Source organism: Pseudophryne corroboree, chromosome 11 (genome assembly GCF_028390025.1).
Source record: "Pseudophryne corroboree isolate aPseCor3 chromosome 11, aPseCor3.hap2, whole genome shotgun sequence".
In the NCBI taxonomy this organism is placed as follows: Eukaryota; Metazoa; Chordata; class Amphibia; order Anura; family Myobatrachidae; genus Pseudophryne; species Pseudophryne corroboree.
This window is the reverse complement of record NC_086454.1, coordinates 29689095-29707994: the sequence shown is the minus strand read 5'-3', so window position 1 is coordinate 29707994 and position 18900 is coordinate 29689095.

The window sequence follows — 18900 nt, the reverse complement described above, 5'->3', positions numbered from 1 at the left end:
CAGCTGGGAAGTCAGCATTTTTATCCCATGTCCCCTCACAGCCTAAGAAAGCGCCGTATTATCAGGTACAGTCCTTTCGACCCCAGAAAAACAGGCGGGGAAAAGGCGGGTCCTTTCTGTCTAGAGGCAGAGGAAGGGGAAAAAAGCTGCACCACGCAGCAGGTTCCCAGGAACAAAAGTCCTCCCCCGCTTCTTCCAAGTCCGCCGCATGACGGTGGGGCTCCACAGGCGGAGCCAGGTACGGTGGGGGGCCGCCTCAAAAATTTCAGCGATCAGTGGGTTCGCTCACGGGTGGATCCCTGGATCCTTCAAGTAGTATCTCAGGGGTACAAGCTGGAATTCGAGGCGCCTCCCCCCCGCCGTTTCCTCAAATCGGCCTTACCGACAACTCCCTCGGGCAGGGAGGCTGTACTAGAGGCAATTCACAAGCTGTATTCCCAGCAGGTGATAGTCAAAGTACCCCTACTTCAACAAGGACGGGGTTACTATTCTACACTGTTTGTGGTACCGAAACCGGACGGTTCGGTGAGACCCATTTTAAATTTGAAATCCTTGAACACATACATACGAGGGGGATTACATGGTATCCCTGGACATCAAGGATGCTTACCTGCATGTCCCAATTTACCTTCCTCACCAGGAGTACCTCAGATTTGTAGTACAGGATTGCCATTACCAATTCCAGACACTACCGTTTGGACTGTCCACGGCACCGAGGGTGTTTACCAAGGTAATGGCAGAAATGATGATACTCCTTCGAAAAAAGGAAGTTTTAATTATCCCGTACTTGGACGATCTCCTAATAAAGGCGAGGTCCAGGGAGCAGTTACTGGTCGGAGTAGCACTATCTCGGGAAGTGCTACAACAGCATGGCTGGATTCTAAACATTCCAAAGTCACAACTGGTTCCTTCCACACGCTTACTGTTCCTGGGGATGATTCTGGACACAGAACAGAAAAAAGTGTTTCTCCCGCAGGAGAAAGCCAAGGAGCTGTCATCTCTAGTCAGAGACCTCCTAAAACCAAAACGGGTATCGGTGCATCACTGCACACGAGTCCTGGGGAAAATGGTGGCTTCGTACGAAGCAATTCCATTTGGCAGGTTCCATGCAAGGACCTTCCAGTGGGACCTCTTGGACAAGTGGTCGGGATCGCATCTTCAGATGCATCAAATGATAACCCTGTCTCCAAGGACCAGGGTGTCTCTACTGTGGTGGCTGCAGAGTGCTCATCTTCTAGTGGGCCGCAGATTCGGCATACAGGACTGGGTCCTGGTGACCACGGATGCCAGCCTTCGGGGCTGGGGCGCAGTCACACAGGGAAGAAATTTCCAGGGACTTTGGTCAAGTCAGGAGTCGTCCCTACACATAAACATTCTGTAACTGAGGGCCATTTACAATGCCCTAAGTCAGGCAAGGCCCCTGCTTCAAAACCAGCCGGTTCTGATCCAATCAGGCAACATCACGGCAGTCGCCCATGTAAACCGACAGGGCGGCACAAGAAGCAGGGTGGCCATGGCAGAAGCCACAAGGATTCTCCGATGGGCGGAAAATCACGTACTAGCACTGTCAGCAGTGTTCATTCCGGGAGTGGACAACTGGGAAGCAGACTTCCTCAGCAGACACGACCTACACCCGGGAGAGTGGGGACTTCATCCAGAAGTCTTCCTACTGTTGGTAAACCGCTGGGAAAGGCCACAGGTGGACATGATGGCGTCCCGCCTCAACAATAAGCTAAAAAGATATTGCGCCAGGTCAAGGGACCCTCAGGCGATAGCTGTGGACGCTCTAGTGACACCGTGGGTGTACCAGTCGGTCTATGTGTTCCCTCCTCTGCCCCTCATACCAAAGGTGCTGAGAATAATAAGAAGGCGAGTAGTAAGAACGATACTCGTGGTTCCGGATTGGCCAAGGAGAGCTTGGTACCCGGAACTTCAAGAAATGTTATCAGAGGACCCATGGCCTCTACCGCTCAGACAGGATCTGCTACAGCAGGGGCCCTGTCTGTTCCAAGACTTACCGCGGCTGCGTTTGACGGCATGGCGGTTGAATTCCGGATCCTAAAGGAAAAGGGCATTCCGGAGGAAGTCATTCCTACGCTGATAAAAGCCAGGAAAGAAGTAACCGCAAACCATTATCACCGCATTTGGCGAAAATATGTTGCGTGGTGTGAGGCCAGGAAGGCCCCTACAGAGGAATTTCAGCTGGGTCGTTTTCTGCACTTCCTACAGTCAGGAGTGACTATGGGCCTAAAATTGGGTTCCATTAAGGTCCAAATTTCGGCTCTGTCGATTTTCTTCCAGAAAGAACTGGCTTCACTGCCTGAAGTTCAGACTTTTGTAAAGGGAGTGCTTCATATTCAGCCCCCTTTTGTGCCTCCTGTGGCACCTTGGGATCTCAATGTGGTGTTGAGTTTCCTAAAATCACATTGGTTTGAACCACTTAAAACTGTGGATCTGAAATATCTCACGTGGAAAGTGGTCATGTTATTGGCCTTGGCTTCGGCCAGGCGTGTGTCAGAATTGGCGGCTTTGTCATGTAAAAGCCCTTATCTGATTTTCCATATGGATAGGGCAGAATTGAGGACTCGTCCCCAGTTTCTCCCTAAGGTGGTATCAGCTTTTCACTTGAACCAACCTATTGTGGTGCCTGCGGCTACTAGGGACTTGGAGGATTCCAAGTTACTGGACGTAGTCAGGGCCTTGAAAATTTATGTTTCCAGGACGGCTGGAGTCAGGAAAACTGACTCGCTTTTTATCCTGTATGCACCCAACAAAATAGGTGCTCCTGCTTCTAAGCAGACTATTGCTCGCTGGATTTGTAGCACAATTCAGCTGGCGCATTCTGCGGCTGGATTGCCGCATCCTAAATTAGTGAAAGCCCATTCCACGAGGAAGGTGGGCTCATCTTGGGCGGCTGCCCGAGGGGTCTCGGCTTTACAACTTTGCCGAGCTGCAACTTGGTCAGGGGCAAACACGTTTGCTAAATTCTACAAATTTGATACCCTGGCTGAGGAGGACCTTGAGTTCTCTCATTCGGTGCTGGAGAGTCATCCGCACTCTCCCGCCCGTTTGGGAGCTTTGGTATAATCCCCATGGTCCTTACGGAGTCCCCAGCATCCACTAGGATGTCAGAGAAAATAAGATTTTACTCACCGGTAAATCTATTTCTCGTAGTCCGTAGTGGATGCTGGGCGCCCATCCCAAGTGCGGATTGTCTGCAATACTTGTATATAGTTATTGCCTAACTAAAGGGTTATTGTTGAGCCATCTGTTGAGAGGCTCAGTTGTATTTCATACTGTTAACTGGGTTTAATATCACGAGTTATACGGTGTGATTGGTGTGGCTGGTATGAGTCTTACCCGGGATTCAAAATCCTTCCTTATTGTGTCAGCTCTTCCGGGCACAGTATCCTAACTGAGGTCTGGAGGAGGGGCATAGAGGGAGGAGCCAGTGCACACCAGGTAGTACCAAATCTTTCTTTTAGTGTGCCCAGTCTCCTGCGGAGCCCGTCTATTCCCCATGGTCCTTACGGAGTCCCCAGCATCCACTACGGACTACGAGAAATAGATTTACCGGTGAGTAAAATCTTATTTTAAAGAGGTTTAAATTCAAGATGGAATCTCTCGAGGCAAGGATATCCAGCCTCGAAGAGGGGGAATTTATGGTGTCACTAGACATAAAGGATGCATACCTTCATGTCCCCATATATCCTCCTCATCGGGCGTACCTAAGATTCGCTGTACGGGATTGTCATTACCAGTTTCAGACATTGCTGTTTGGGCTTTCCACGGCCCTGAGAATTTTCACCAAGGTAATGACGGAAATGATGGTGCTCCTGCGCAAGCAAGGGGTCACAAGTATCACATACTTGGACGATCTCCTGATAAATGCGAGTTCATGGGAACATTTATTAAAAACCGTGTCTCTCTCCCTGAGAGTACTACAACAGCACAGCTGGATTCTAAATCTACATAAGTCGCAGTTGGTTCCGACGACTCGGCTGTCGTCTTTGGGCATGATTCTGGATACGTGAAAACAAAGGGGGTTTTCTCCCGGTAGAAACAGCCCAGGAACTCCAGAACATGATCAAAGACCTGTTAAAGCCAAAAAGAGTGTCAGTTCATCAATGCACTCGAGTATTGGGAAAGATGGTGGCGGCCTACGAGGACATTCCATTCAGCAGGTTCCATGCAAGGACTTTTCAGTGGGACCTTCTGGACAAGTGGTCAGGGTCCCATCTGCAGATACATCGGAAGATACCCTGTCCCCCAGGGCCAGTCTCTCTCTCTCTCTCTCTCTCTCTCTCTCTCTCTCTCTCTCTCGTGGTGGCTCTAGAGTACTCCCCTTCTAGAGGGTCGCAGGTTCGGCATTCAAGATTGGGTTAATGTGACCACGGACGCGAGCCTCCGAGGATGGGGAGCAGTCACACAGGGAAACAATTTTTAGGGAATTATGGTCAAGCCAGGAGGCTGGTCTACACATCAATATGCTGGAATTAAGGGCCATATACAACGGCCTCCGACAGGCGGAGAATCTTCTTCGCAACCTACCTGTTCTGCTACAGTCAGACAACGTCACAGCCGGGGCGTATGTAAATCGCCAGGGTGGGACAAGAAGCAGAACAGCAATGGCAGAAGCCACCAGGATTCTTCGCTGAGCGGAAAATCATGTAAGCGCTCTGTCAGTGGTCTTCATTCCGGGAGTAGACAACTGGGATGCAGACTTCCTCAGCAGACACGATCTCCATCCAGGAGAGTGGGGACTTCATCAAGAAGTCTTTGCAGAGGTGACAAGTCGTTGGGGACTTCCTCAAATAGACATGATGGCGTCACGCCTCAACAGAAAGCTTCGGACGTATTGGTCCAGGTCAAGGGACCCTCAGGCAGTGGACGCCCTGGTGACACCGAGGGTGTTTCAGTCAGTCTCTGTGTTCCCTCCACTTCCTCGCTTCTCAAGGATATTGAGAATCATAAGACGAACAAGAGTGCAGACAATACTCATTGTTCCAGATTGGCCTCGAAGGGCCTGGATTTCAGATCTTCAGGAAATGATCACAGAAGATCCGTGGCCTCTTCCTCTCAGGGAGGACCTGTTACTACAGGGGCCCTGGGTGTTCCAAGACTTACCGCGGTTACGTTTGATGGCATGGCGGTTGAACACAAAATCCTAGCTAGGAAAGATATTCCAGATGAAGTTGTCCCTACTCTTATTACAGCTAGGAAGGAGGTAACTGCGAAACACTATCACCGTATCGGGAGAAAATATGTGTCTTGGGGTGAAGCCAAGAATGCCCTAAGGATGTTTCTCAACTGGGTAGTTTTCTCCATTTTCTGCAGTCAGGTGTGGATATGGGCCTGAAGTTAGGCTCCATTAAGGTGCTGATTTCGGGTTTATCTATATTCTTTCAGAAGGAATTGGCTTCTCTCCCAGAAGTCCAGACTTTTGTAAAGGGAGTGTGGCTCATCCAACCTCCCTTTGTGCCTCCAGTGGCACCGTGAGACCTTAACGTGGTGTTACAGTTCCTTAAATCACACTGATTTGAACCTCTTCAAACGGTTGAATTGAAGTTTCTCACTTGGAAAGTGGTCATGGTATTGGCCTTGGCATCTGCAAGGCGGGTGTCCGAATTGGCGTCTTTGTCTTACAAGAGCCCCTATCTGATTATCCATGCTGATAGAGCAGACTTGAGGATTCGTCCTCATTTTCTGCCTAAGGTGGTTTCGTCGTTTCATATGAACCAACCTATTGTGGTGCCTGTGGCTACGGGTGCCTTGGAGGATTCCAAGTCCCTCGATGTAGTCAGGGCCTTAAAGATTTATATCGCCAGAACGGCTAGGGTTAGGAAAACAGAAGCACTGTTTGTCCTGTATGCAGCCAACAAGGTTGGCACTCCTGCGTCTAAACAGACTATTGCCCGCTGGATCTGTAACACGATTCCGCAGGCTCATTCTACGGCTGAATTGCCGGTTACAAAATTCGGTAAAGGCCCATTCCACTAGGAAGGTGGGCTCTTCTTGGGCGACTGCCCGAGGCGTCTCGGCATTACAGCTTTGCCGAGCTGCTACTTGGTCGGGTTCAAACACTTTTGCTAAGTTCTACAAGTTTGATACCCTGGCTGATGAGGACCTCATGTTTGCTCAATCGGTACTGCAGAGTCATCCGCACTCTCCCGCCCGGTCTGGAGCTTTGGTATAATCCCCATGGTCCTTACGGAGTCCCCAGCATCCTCTAGGACGTAAGAGAAAATAAGATTTTAAACCTACCGGTAAATCTTTCTCCTAGTCCGTAGAGGATGCTGGGCGCCCGTCCCAGTGCGGAAAAATTCTGCAAGGCTTGTATATAGTTGTTGCTTACATAAGGGTTATGTTACAGTTGAGATCAGTCTCTGGCTGATGCTGTTGTTCATGCTGTTAACTGGTTTAGTATATACCATGTTGTGCGGTGTGTATGGTGTGGGCTGGTATGTATCTCGCCCTTAGATTAACAAAAATCCTTTCCTCGTACTGTCCGTCTCCTCTGGGCACAGTTTCTCTAACTGAGGTCTGGAGGAGGGGCATAGAGGGAGGAGCCAGTGCACACCCATTCTAAAGTCTTAAAGTGCCCATGTCTCCTGTGGAGCAGTCTATACCCCATGGTCCTTACAAAGTCCCCAGCATCCTCTACGGACTAGGAGAAAAAGATTTACTGGTAGGTTTAAAATCTTATTTTTTTCTGTTTCTGCTACATGTAAGTGGATAAGAATCTTTTCAATTGTCCTGCACACATGGACTCCCTTCTCTGCCAATAGGAGTGAGGGTCTGTGACTCTGTGTGCCCTTCTGGAAGGAGAGAACTAGAATCAAGCACCAGGTAAGATGCTTCCTGTCTTCCATAGTTTGTATAAGTCCCTATAAATATTACAGTACATGTGATTCTCACAGATGTAACGTACTTTATCATATTCATGGTTCCATTGTCAAAGTATTGTGTAGTTTTCACAAGCTGCAGAGTTGTCATTGTATAACTCTGGGTTTCCCAAACTCAGTCCTCAACTCACCTTAATAGTCCAGGTTTTAAGGTTATCCATGATTGTGCACAGACGGCATAATCAAACCGACTGAGGTACTAATTAAGTCATCTGTGCTTAAGCATGGATATCCTTAAAACCAGGATTGTTAGGGTGGGTTTGTGTGAGAACTGGCACACGAGGTATTAAAGTAAAAATGTTGGGACTTGCTTCAGAAATCCTTGGACAGAATTCTCCCCCCCCCCCCCCCTCCCACACACACACACACACTTTGCATTTTCTTCACAATTAGAATTTGCAAGCTTTTTATTAGCATTAATTTTGTACAAATGTACAATCCAGCCGACACCTTTTAGAATCGTCCAGTCCTTTCCTTATGCCCACTAACAGCCTTCTATATGGTCCTTTCTAATGTAGTTGTCCCTTTTTGGGGGGTTCGTGAAGGTCTCCCCACACTTTCATGCTCTATTCCAAGTTTAGTTTTTGGACAAAATATGCACACCCTCGTTACTAATAGTGTTAATTTTGACAGGGATTTTCAATTTAGTTTAGTCTTAGTCACTTACTTAAAAGTGTAGTTGGTTTATAGTCACATTTGTCTTTTTCTTTTGCTCTGTTTTAGTCAGTGGGATCTCCGTTTTCATTTTAGTCTAATTTTAGTCAATGTTTTAGTCTTAACTTTTGCAAACAGTTTAATGATACTGTAATGGATTTTGCTGAAGAACATTTCTCTAAAATTTCCTTGAAGTTTGCATACCTATAACTCTGTTTACTATTCTAGGCTCAGTAGGCTGAGAATGTGTTTCACACTCAGTATGTCTTACCGTACTACTCCAATATATCGTTACTAATCTAGGCTCAGACTGAGAATGTGTTACATACTGAGTCTGACTTACCGTAGTGCTCCCAATTATCATATGCAAATGAATGGCTTAAGTTTGTTAGAAGTGCAATCAATACACAATCCTATTTCCTTCACACAGGTCATATTTATTTTCTGAAAATATCTATAACGCATAAATGTAAAACCCTGCTTCCAGTGTTAATTTTAACAAGACGTTTAGTTTTAGTGGCTTTTTTTGCTTTGATTTAGTCAGTGGATCTCTGTTTTCATATTCAGTTTTACAAATGGTAGTCAACAAATTTGTCAATTTTCATCGACAAACTTTACATTACTAATTGAATTGTGCAAATCTCTGGTGAGCACATGAAGACCACGTGTGTGAGTTTGCCTTCTGCAAACACACTCCTAATTGAATTTCCCTCGTGGAATCTAAGAAAATGTCAGCTGCAACACTTTAAAGCTGTATCGTTTGTATGTTTGTTGCCAAAGTTCCTGGAAGGTTACATGTATCAGCTCTGTTTTGGGATCCAGAGATCTTCTGGCCTTTATACCCTATAACAGAGGTTCCCAAACTGTGTGCCGTGGCTCCCTGGGGTGCCTCGGGACACTTGCAGGGGTGCCCTGGGTTGGTGGTCCAGGACAAATTCAAATTATTCATGGTCAATATAATAGGCAAAACCAGTGCTGGTGGCTGCCAGTCATAAAATATGTGGCCAAACAGAAGCAAATCTTGTCCCTCACTACACAACTGACCCTAAGGATGACATATAAACGCTATCTACTTAATGTAATTTCTCTAATGTCCTAGTGGATGCTGGGAACTCCGAAAGGACCATGGGGAATAGCGGCTCCGCAGGAGTCTGGGCACAACTAAAAGAAAGCTTTTAGACTACCTGGTGTGCACTGGCTCCTCCCACCATGACCCTCCTCCAAGCCTCAGTTAGATTTTTGTGCCCGGCCGAGCTGGATGCACACTAGGGGCTCTCCTGAGCTCTTAGAAGAAAGTATATTTTAGGTTTTTTATTTTACAGTGAGACCTGCTGGCAACAGGCTCACTGCAACGAGGGACTAAGGGGAGAAGAAGCGAACCTACCTGCTTGCAGCTAGCTTGGGCTTCTTAGGCTACTGGACACCATTAGCTCCAGAGGGACCGACCGCATGGAACTGGCCTTGGTGTTCGGTCCCGCAGCCGCGCCGCCGTCCCCCTTACAGAGCCAGAAGCAAGAAGAAGTCCGGAAAATCGGCGGCATGAAGACTCCTGTCTTCTCCAAGGTAGCGCACAGCACTGCAGCTGTGCGCCATTGCTTCTCATACACACTTCACACTCCGGTCACTGAGGGTGCAGGGCGCTGGGGGGGGGGGGCGCCCTGAGCAGCAATAAAAACACCTTGGCTGGCAAAACAATCACAATATATAGCCCCAGAGGCTATATATGTGATAATTACCCCTGCCAGAATCCTTAAAAAAGCGGGAGAATAGTCCGCGAAAAAGGGGCGGAGCTATCTCCCTCAGCACACTGGCGCCATTTTTCCCTCACAGTTCCGCTGGAAGGAAGCTCCCTGGCTCTCCCCTGCAGTCTACACTACAGAAAAAGGGTAAAAAAGAGAGGGGGGGCACTAAATTTAGGCGCAGTAAATATTATAGCAGCTATAGGGGACATAATTCAGTTAGTCCCTGCAGTATATAGCGCTCTGGTGTGTGCTGGCATACACTCTCTCTCTGTCTCCCCAAAGGGCTACTGTGGGGTCCTGTCCTCTGTTTAGAGCATTCCCGGTGTGTGTGCGGTGTGTCGGTACGGCTGTGTCGACATGTTTGAGGAGGAAAATTATGTGGAGGCGGAGCAGATGCCTGTAGAAGTGATGTCACCCCCTGCGGGGCAGACACCTGAGTGGATGGTTTTATGGAAGGAATTACGTGCAAGTGTCGACTCCTTACACAAAAAATTTGACGACATGCCAAATGCGGGACAGCCAGCTTCTCAGCTCGTGCCTGCCCAGGTGTCTCAAAGGCCATCAGGGGCTCTAAAACGCCCGCTACCTCAGATGGCAGACCCAGATGTCGACACGGATACTGATACCAGTGTCGACGACGATGAGTCTAATCTAATGTCCACTAAGGCCATTCGCTGCATGATTGAGGCAATGAAAGAGGCGTTACACATTTCAGATATAAACCCAGGTACCACTAAAAAGGGTATTATGTTTGGGGAGAAAAAACTACCCGTAGTTTTTCCCCCATCTGAAGAATTAAATGAAGTGTGTGAAGAAGCGTGGGCTTTCCCTGATAAAAGATTGATAATCTAAAAAAAATTACTAATGGCGTTCCCTTTCTCGCCAGAGGATAGGGCACGTTGGGAAACACCTCCTAGGTTGGATAAAGCGCTCACACGTTTGTCTAAAAAGGTGGCACTTCCGTCTCCGGATACGGCCGCCCTGAAGGAGCCTGCGGATAGAAAGCAGGAGGCGATCCTGAAGTCTATATATATATATATATATATATATATATATATATATATATATATATATACACATACACACACAGGCATTATACTTAGACCAGCTATTGCGTCAGCATGGATGTGCAGTGCTGCCGCTGCGTGGTCAGATTCCCTGTCAGAAAATATTGACACCCTAGACAGGGACACTATTCTGCTAACCATAGAGCATATAAAAGACTCAGTCTTATACATGAGAGATGCACAGAGGGAGATCTGCCGGCTGGCATCTAAAATAAGTGCATTGTCCATTTCTGCTAGGAGAGGCTTATGGACTCGGCAGTGGACAGGGGATGCAGATTCCAAAAGGCACATGGAAGTTTTGCCTTATAAGGGTGAGGAGTTATTCGGGGATGGTCTCTCGGACCTCGTTTCCACAGCGACAGCTGGGAAGTCAGCATTTTTACCCCATGTTCCCTCACAGCCTAAAAAAGCGCCGTTTTATCAGGTACAGTCCTTTCGGACCCAGAAAAACAGGCGAGGAAAAGGCGGGTCCTTTCTGTCCAGAGGCGGAGGTAGGGGAAAAAGGCTGCAACAAACAGCTAGTTCCCAGGAGCAAAAGTCCTCCCCCGCTTCTTCCAAGTCCGCCGCATGACGGTGGGGCTCCACAGGCGGAGCCAGGTACGGTGGAGGGCCGCCTCAAAAATTTCAGCGATCAGTGGGCTCGCTCACAGGTGGATCCCTGGAACTTTCAAGTAGTATCTCAGGGGTACAAGCTGGAATTCGAGGCGTCTCCCCCCGCCGTTTCCTCAAATCTGCCTTGCCAACAACTCCCTCGGACAGGGAGGCTGTGCTAGAGGCAATTCACAAGCTGTATTCCCAGCGGGTGATAGTCAAGGTGCCCCTACTTCAACAAGGACGGGGTTACTATTCCACACTGTTTGTGGTACCGAAACCGGACGGTTCGGTGAGACCCATTTTAAATTTGAAATCCTTGAACACATACATAAAAAAATTCAAGTTCAAGATGGAATCGCTCATTGCGGTTATTGCAAGTCTAGACGAGGGGGATTACATGGTATCCCTGGACATCAAGGATGCTTACCTGCATGTCCCCATTTACCATCCTCACCAGGAGTACCTCAGATTTGCGGTACAGAATTGCCATTACCAATTCCAGACGCTGCCGTTTGGTCTGTCCACGGCACCGAGGGTGTTTACCAAGGTAATGGCGGAAATGATGATACTCCTTCGAAAAAAGGGAGTTTTAATTATCCCATACTTGGACGATCTCCTAATAAAGGCGAGATCCAAGGAGCAGTTGTTGGTAGGAGTAGCACTATCTCAGGAGGTGCTACACCAGCACGGTTGGATTCTAAATATTCCAAAGTCACAGCTGGTTCCGACGACACGTCTACTGTTCCTGGGAATGATTCTGGACACAGTCCAGAAAAAAGTGTTTCTCCCAGAGGAAAAAGCCATGGAGCTGTCGTCTCTAGTCAGAAACCTCCTGAAACCAAAACAGGTGTCGGTGCATCACTGCACGCGAGTCCTGGGAAAGATGGTGGCTTCTTACGAAGCAATTCCTTTCGGCAGGTTCCATGCCAGAATCTTTCAGTGGGACCTATTGGACCAATGGTCCGGATCGCATCTTCAGATGCATCGGCTAATAACCCTGTCTCCAAGAACCAGGGTGTCTCTGCTGTGGTGGCTGCAGGGGGCTCATCTTCTAGAGGGCCGCAGATTCGGCATACAGGACTGGGTCCTGGTGACCACGGACGCCAGCCTTCGAGGCTGGGGGGCAGTCACACAGGGAAGAAACTTCCAAGGACTATGGTCGAGTCAGGAGACTTCCCTACACATAAATATTCTAGAACTGAGGGCCATTTACAATGCCCTAAGTCAGGCAAAACCCCTGCTTCAAAACCAGCCGGTACTGATCCAGTCAGACAACATCACGGCAGTCGCCCATGTAAACCGACAGGGCGGCACAAGAAGCAGGACGGCGATGGCAGAAGCCACAAGGATTCTCCGATGGGCGGAAAATCACGTGTTAGCACTGTCAGCAGTGTTCATTCCGGGAGTGGACAACTGGGAAGCAGACTTCCTCAGCAGACACTATCTCCACCCGGGAGAGTGGGGACTTCATCCAGAAGTCTTCACACTGATTGTGGATCGTTGGGAACGGCCACAGGTGGACATGATGGCGTCCCGCCTAAACCAAAAACTAGAGAGATATTGCGCCAGGTCAAGGGACCCTCAGGCGATAGCGGTGGACGCTCTAGTGACACCGTGGGTGTACCAGTCTGTTTATGTGTTCCCTCCTCTGCCTCTCATACCAAAGGTACTGAGAATAATAAGAAAACGAGGAGTAAGGACAATACTCGTGGTTCCGGATTGGCCAAGAAGAGCGTGGTACCCGGAACTTCAAGAGATGATCTCAGAGGACCCATGGCCTCTGCTGCTCAGACAGGACCTGCTGCAGCAGGGGCCCTGTCTGTTCCAAGACTTACCGCGGCTGCGTTTGACGGCATGGCGGTTGAACACCGGATCCTAAAGGAAAAGGGCATTCCGGAGGATGTCATTCCTACGCTGATTAAAGCCAGGAAAGATGTAACTGTAAAACATTATCACCGCATATGGCGGAAATATGTTGCTTGGTGTGAGGCCAATAAGGCCCCAACAGAGGAATTTTAGCTGGGTCGATTTCTGCACTTCCTACAGGCGGGAGTGTCTATGGGCCTAAAATTAGGCTCCATTAAGGTGCAGATATCGGCTCTGTCGATTTTCTTCCAAAAAGAACTAGCTTCACTACCTGAAGTTCAGACATTTGTAAAAGGAGTGCTGCATATTCAGCCCCCTTTTGTGCCTCCAGTGGCACCCTGGGATCTCAACGTGGTGTTGAATTTCGTAAAATCACATTGGTTTGAGCCACTGAAGACCGTGGATCTTAAATATCTCACGTGGAAAGTGGTCATGTTATTGGCCTTGGCTTCGGCCAGGCGTGTATCAGAATTGGCGGCTTTGTCATGCAAAAGCCCTTATCTGATTTTCTCTGACGTCCTAAGTGGATGCTAGGGACTCCGTCAGGACCATGGGGAATAGCGGCTCCGCAGGAGACAGGGCACAAAAGTAAAAGCTTTAGGATCAGGTGGTGTGCACTGGCTCCTCCCCCTATGACCCTCCTCCAAGCCTCAGTTAGATCTTTGTGCCCGGCCGAGAAGGGTGCAATCTAGGTGGCTCTCCTAAAGAGCTGCTTAGAGTAAAAGTTTTGTTAGGTTTTTTTTATTTTCAGTGAGTCCTGCTGGCAACAGGCTCACTGCATCGAGGGACTTAGGGGAGAAGAAGTGAACTCACCTGCGTGCAGGATGGATTGGCTTCTTAGGCTACTGGACACTAGCTCCAGAGGGACGATCACAGGTACAGCCTGGATGGGTCACCGGAGCCGCGCCGCCGACCCCCTTGCAGATGCTGAAGAGAGAAGAGGTCCAGAAATCGGCGGCTGAAGACTTCCCAGTCTTCTTAAGGTAGCGCACAGCACTGCAGCTGTGCGCCATTGCTCTCAGCACACTTCACACCAACGGTCACTGAGGGTGCAGGGCGCTGGGGGGGGGGCGCCCTGAGCAGCAATGAAAGTACCTATGCTGGCTAAAAATACATCACATATAGCCCCTGGGGCTATATGGATGTATTTAACCCCTGCCAGGTTGTCAGAAAAACGGGAGAAGCAGCCCGCCGAAAAGGGGGCGGGGCCTATTCTCCTCAGCACACAGCGCCATTTTCCCTACAGAACTGCTGGTGGGAAGGCTCCCAGGCTCTCCCCTGCACTGCACTACAGAAACAGGGTTAAAACAGAGAGGGGGGGCATTTTTGTGGCGATATTATTACATATTAAGATGCTATAAGGGAAAACACTTATATAAGGTTGTCCCTGTAAAATTATAGCGTTTTGGTGTGTGCTGGCAAACTCTCCCTCTGTCTCCCCAAAGGGCTAGTGGGGTCCTGTCCTCTATCAGAGCATTCCCTGTGTGTGTGCTGTGTGTCGGTACGTGTGTGTCGACATGTATGAGGACGATGTTGGTGAGGAGGCGGAGCAATTGCCTGTAATGGTGATGTCACTCTCTAGGGAGTCGACACCGGAATGGATGGCTTATTTAGGGAATTACGTGATAATGTCAACAAGCTGCAAGGTCGGTTGACGACATGAGACGGCCGGCAAAGCAGTTAGTACCTGTCCAGGCGTCTCAAACACCGTCAGGGGCTTTAAAACGCCCATTACCTCAGTCGGTTGACACAGACACGGACACTGACTCCAGTGTCGACGGTGAAGAAACAAACGTATTTTCCATTAGGGCCACACGTTACATGTTAAGGGCAATGAAGGAGGTGTTACATATTTCTGATACTACAAGTACCACAAAAAGGGGTATTATGTGGGGTGTGAAAAAACTACCTGTAGTTTTTCCTGAATCAGATAAATTAAATGAAGTGTGTGATGATGCGTGGGTCTCCCCCGATAGAAAATTAAAGGCGCTCACACGCTTATCAAAACAAGTGGCGTTACCGTCTCCAGATACGGCCGCCCTCAAGGAGCCAGCTAATAGGAGGCTGGAAAATATCCTAAAAAGTATATACACACATACTGGTGTTATACTGCGACCAGCGATCGCCTCAGCCTGGATGTGCAGCGCTGGGGTGGCTTGGTCGGATTCCCTGACTGAAAATATTGATACCCTTGACAGGGACAGTATTTTATTGACTATAGAGCATTTAAAGGATGCATTTCTATATATGCGAGATGCACAGAGGGATATTTGCACTCTGGCATCAAGAGTAAGTGCGATGTCCATGTCTGCCAGAAGATGTTTATGGACACGACAGTGGTCAGGTGATGCAGATTCTAAACGGCAGTATTGCCGTATAAAGGGGAGGAGTTATTTGGGGTCGGTCCATCGGACCTGGTGGCCACGGCAACAGCTGGAAAATCCACCTTTTTACCCCAAGTCACATCTCAGCAGAAAAAGACACCGTCTTTTCAGCCTCAGTCCTTTCGTCCCCATAAGGGCAAGCGGGCAAAAGGCCAGTCATATCTGCCCAGGGGTAGAGGAACGGAAGAAGACTGCAGCAGGCAGCCCCTTTCCAGGAACAGAAGCCCTCCACCGCTTCTGCCAAGTCCTCAGCATGACGCTGGGGCCGTACAAGCGGACTCAGGTGCGGTGGGGGGGGTCGTCTCAAGAGTTTCAGCGCGCAGTGGGCTCACTCGCAAGTGGACCCCTGGATCCTACAAGTAGAATCCCAGGGGTACAGATTGGAAATTCGAGACGTCTCCCCCTCGCAGGTTCCTGAAATCTGCTTTACCAACGTCTCCCTCCGACAGGGAGGCAGTATTGGAAACAATTCACAAGCTGTATTCCCAGCAGGTGATAATCAAAGTACCCCTCCTACAACAAGGAAAGGGGTATTATTCCACACTATTTGTGGTACTGAAGCCAGACGGCTCGGTGAGATTTATTCTAAATCTGAAATCTTTGAACACTTACATACAAAGGTTCAAATCAAGATGGAGTCACTCAGAGCAGTGATAGCGAACCAGGAAGAAGGTGACTATATGGTGTCCCTGGACATCAAGGATGCTTACCTCCATGTCCCAAATTGCCCTTATCACCAAGGGTACCTCAGGTTCGTGGTACAGAACTGTCACTATCAGTTTGTCCACGGCACCCCGGGTCTTTACCAAGGTAATGGCCGAAATGATGATTCTTCTTCAAAGAAAAGGCGTCTTAATTATCCCTTACTTGGACGATCTCCTAATAAGGGCAAGGTCCAGAGAACAGTTGGAGGTCGGAGTAGCACTATCTCAAGTAGTTCTACGACAGCACGGGTGGATTCTAAATATTCCAAAATCGCAGCTGATTCCGACGACACGTCTGCTGTTACTAGGGATGATTCTGGACACAGTCCAGAAAAAGGTGTTTCTCCCGGAGGAGAAAGCCTGGGAGTTATCCGAGCTAGTTAGGAACCTCCTAGAACCAGGCCAAGTGTCAGTGCATCAATGCACAAGAGTCCTGGGAAAAATGGTGGCTTCTTACAAAGCGATTCCATTCGGCAGATTTCACGAAAGAATTTTTCAGTGGGATCTGCTGGACGAATGGTCCGGATCGCATCTTCAGATGCATCGGCTAATAACCCTGTCTCCAAGAACCAGGGTGTCTCTGCTGTGGTGGCTGCAGGGGGCTCATCTTCTAGAGGGCCGCAGATTCGGCATACAGGACTGGGTCCTGGTGACCACGGACGCCAGCCTTCGAGGCTGGGGGGCAGTCACACAGGGAAGAAACTTCCAAGGACTATGGTCGAGTCAGGAGACTTCCCTACACATAAATATTCTAGAACTGAGGGCCATTTACAATGCCCTAAGTCAGGCAAAACCCCTGCTTCAAAACCAGCCGGTACTGATCCAGTCAGACAACATCACGGCAGTCGCCCATGTAAACCGACAGGGCGGCACAAGAAGCAGGACGGCGATGGCAGAAGCCACAAGGATTCTCCGATGGGCGGAAAATCACGTGTTAGCACTGTCAGCAGTGTTCATTCCGGGAGTGGACAACTGGGAAGCAGACTTCCTCAGCAGACACTATCTCCACCCGGGAGAGTGGGGACTTCATCCAGAAGTCTTCACACTGATTGTGGATCGTTGGGAACGGCCACAGGTGGACATGATGGCGTCCCGCCTAAACAAAAAACTAGAGAGATATTGCGCCAGGTCAAGGGACCCTCAGGCGATAGCGGTGGACGCTCTAGTGACACCGTGGGTGTACCAGTCGGTTTATGTGTTCCCTCCTCTGCCTCTCATACCAAAGGTACTGAGAATAATAAGAAAACGAGGAGTAAGGACAATACTCGTGGTTCCGGATTGGCCAAGAAGAGCGTGGTACCCGGAACTTCAAGAGATGATCTCAGAGGACCCATGGCCTCTGCCGCTCAGACAGCACCTGCTGCAGCAGGGGCCCTGTCTGTTCCAAGACTTACCGCGGCTGCGTTTGACGGCATGGCGGTTGAACACCGGATCCTAAAGGAAAAGGGCATTCCGGAGGATGTAATTCCTACGCTGATTAAAGCCAGGAAAGATGTAACTGTAAAACATTATCACCGCATATGGCGGAAATATGTTGCTTGGTGTGAGGCCAATAAGGCCCCAACAGAGGAATTTTAGCTGGGTCGATTTCTGCACTTCCTACAGGCGGGAGTGTCTATGGGCCTAAAATTAGGCTCCATTAAGGTGCAGATATCGGCTCTGTCGATTTTCTTCCAAAAAGAACTAGCTTCACTACCTGAAGTTCAGACATTTGTAAAAGGAGTGCTGCATATTCAGCCCCCTTTTGTGCCTCCAGTGGCACCCTGGGATCTCAACGTGGTGTTGAATTTCGTAAAATCACATTGGTTTGAGCCACTGAAGACCGTGGATCTTAAATATCTCACGTGGAAAGTGGTCATGTTATTGGCCTTGGCTTCGGCCAGGCGTGTATCAGAATTGGCGGCTTTGTCATGCAAAAGCCCTTATCTGATTTTCTCTGACGTCCTAAGTGGATGCTGGGGACTCCGTCAGGACCATGGGGAATAGCGGCTCCGCAGGAGACAGGGCATAAAAGTAAAAGCTTTAGGATCAGGTGGTGTGCACTGGCTCCTCCCCCTATGACCCTCCTCCAAGCCTCAGTTAGATCTTTGTGCCCGGCCGAGAAGGGTGCAATCTAGGTGGCTCTCCTAAAGAGCTGCTTAGAGTAAAAGTTTTGTTAGGTTTTTTTTATTTTCAGTGAGTCCTGCTGGCAACAGGCTCACTGCATCGAGGGACTTAGGGGAGAAGAAGTGAACTCACCTGCGTGCAGGATGGATTGGCTTCTTAGGCTACTGGACACTAGCTCCAGAGGGACGATCACAGGTACAGCCTGGATGGGTCACCGGAGCCGCGCCGCCGACCCCCTTGCAGATGCTGAAGAGAGAAGAGGTCCAGAAATCGGCGGCTGAAGACTTCCCAGTCTTCTTAAGGTAGCGCACAGCACTGCAGCTGTGCGCCATTGCTCTCAGCACACTTCACACCAACAGTCACTGAGGGTGCAGGGCGCTGGGGGGGGCGCCCTGAGCAGCAATGAAAGTACCTATGCTGGCTAAAAATACATCACATATAGCCCCTGGGGCTATATGGATGTATTTAACCCCTGCCAGGTTGTCAGAAAAACGGGAGAAGAAGCCCGCCGAAAAGGGGGCGGGGCCTATTCTCCTCAGCACACAGCGCCATTTTCCCTACAGAACTGCTGGTGGGAAGGCTCCCAGGCTCTCCCCTGCACTGCACTACAGAAACAGGGTTAAAACAGAGAGGGGGGGCATTTTTGTGGCGATATTATTACATATTAAGATGCTATAAGGGAAAACACTTATATAAGGTTGTCCCTGTAAAATTATAGCGTTTTGGTGTGTGCTGGCAAACTCTCCCTCTGTCTCCCCAAAGGGCTAGTGGGGTCCTGTCCTCTATCAGAGCATTCCCTGTGTGTGTGCTGTGTGTCGGTACGTGTGTGTCGACATGTATGAGGACGATGTTGGTGAGGAGGCGGAGCAATTGCCTGT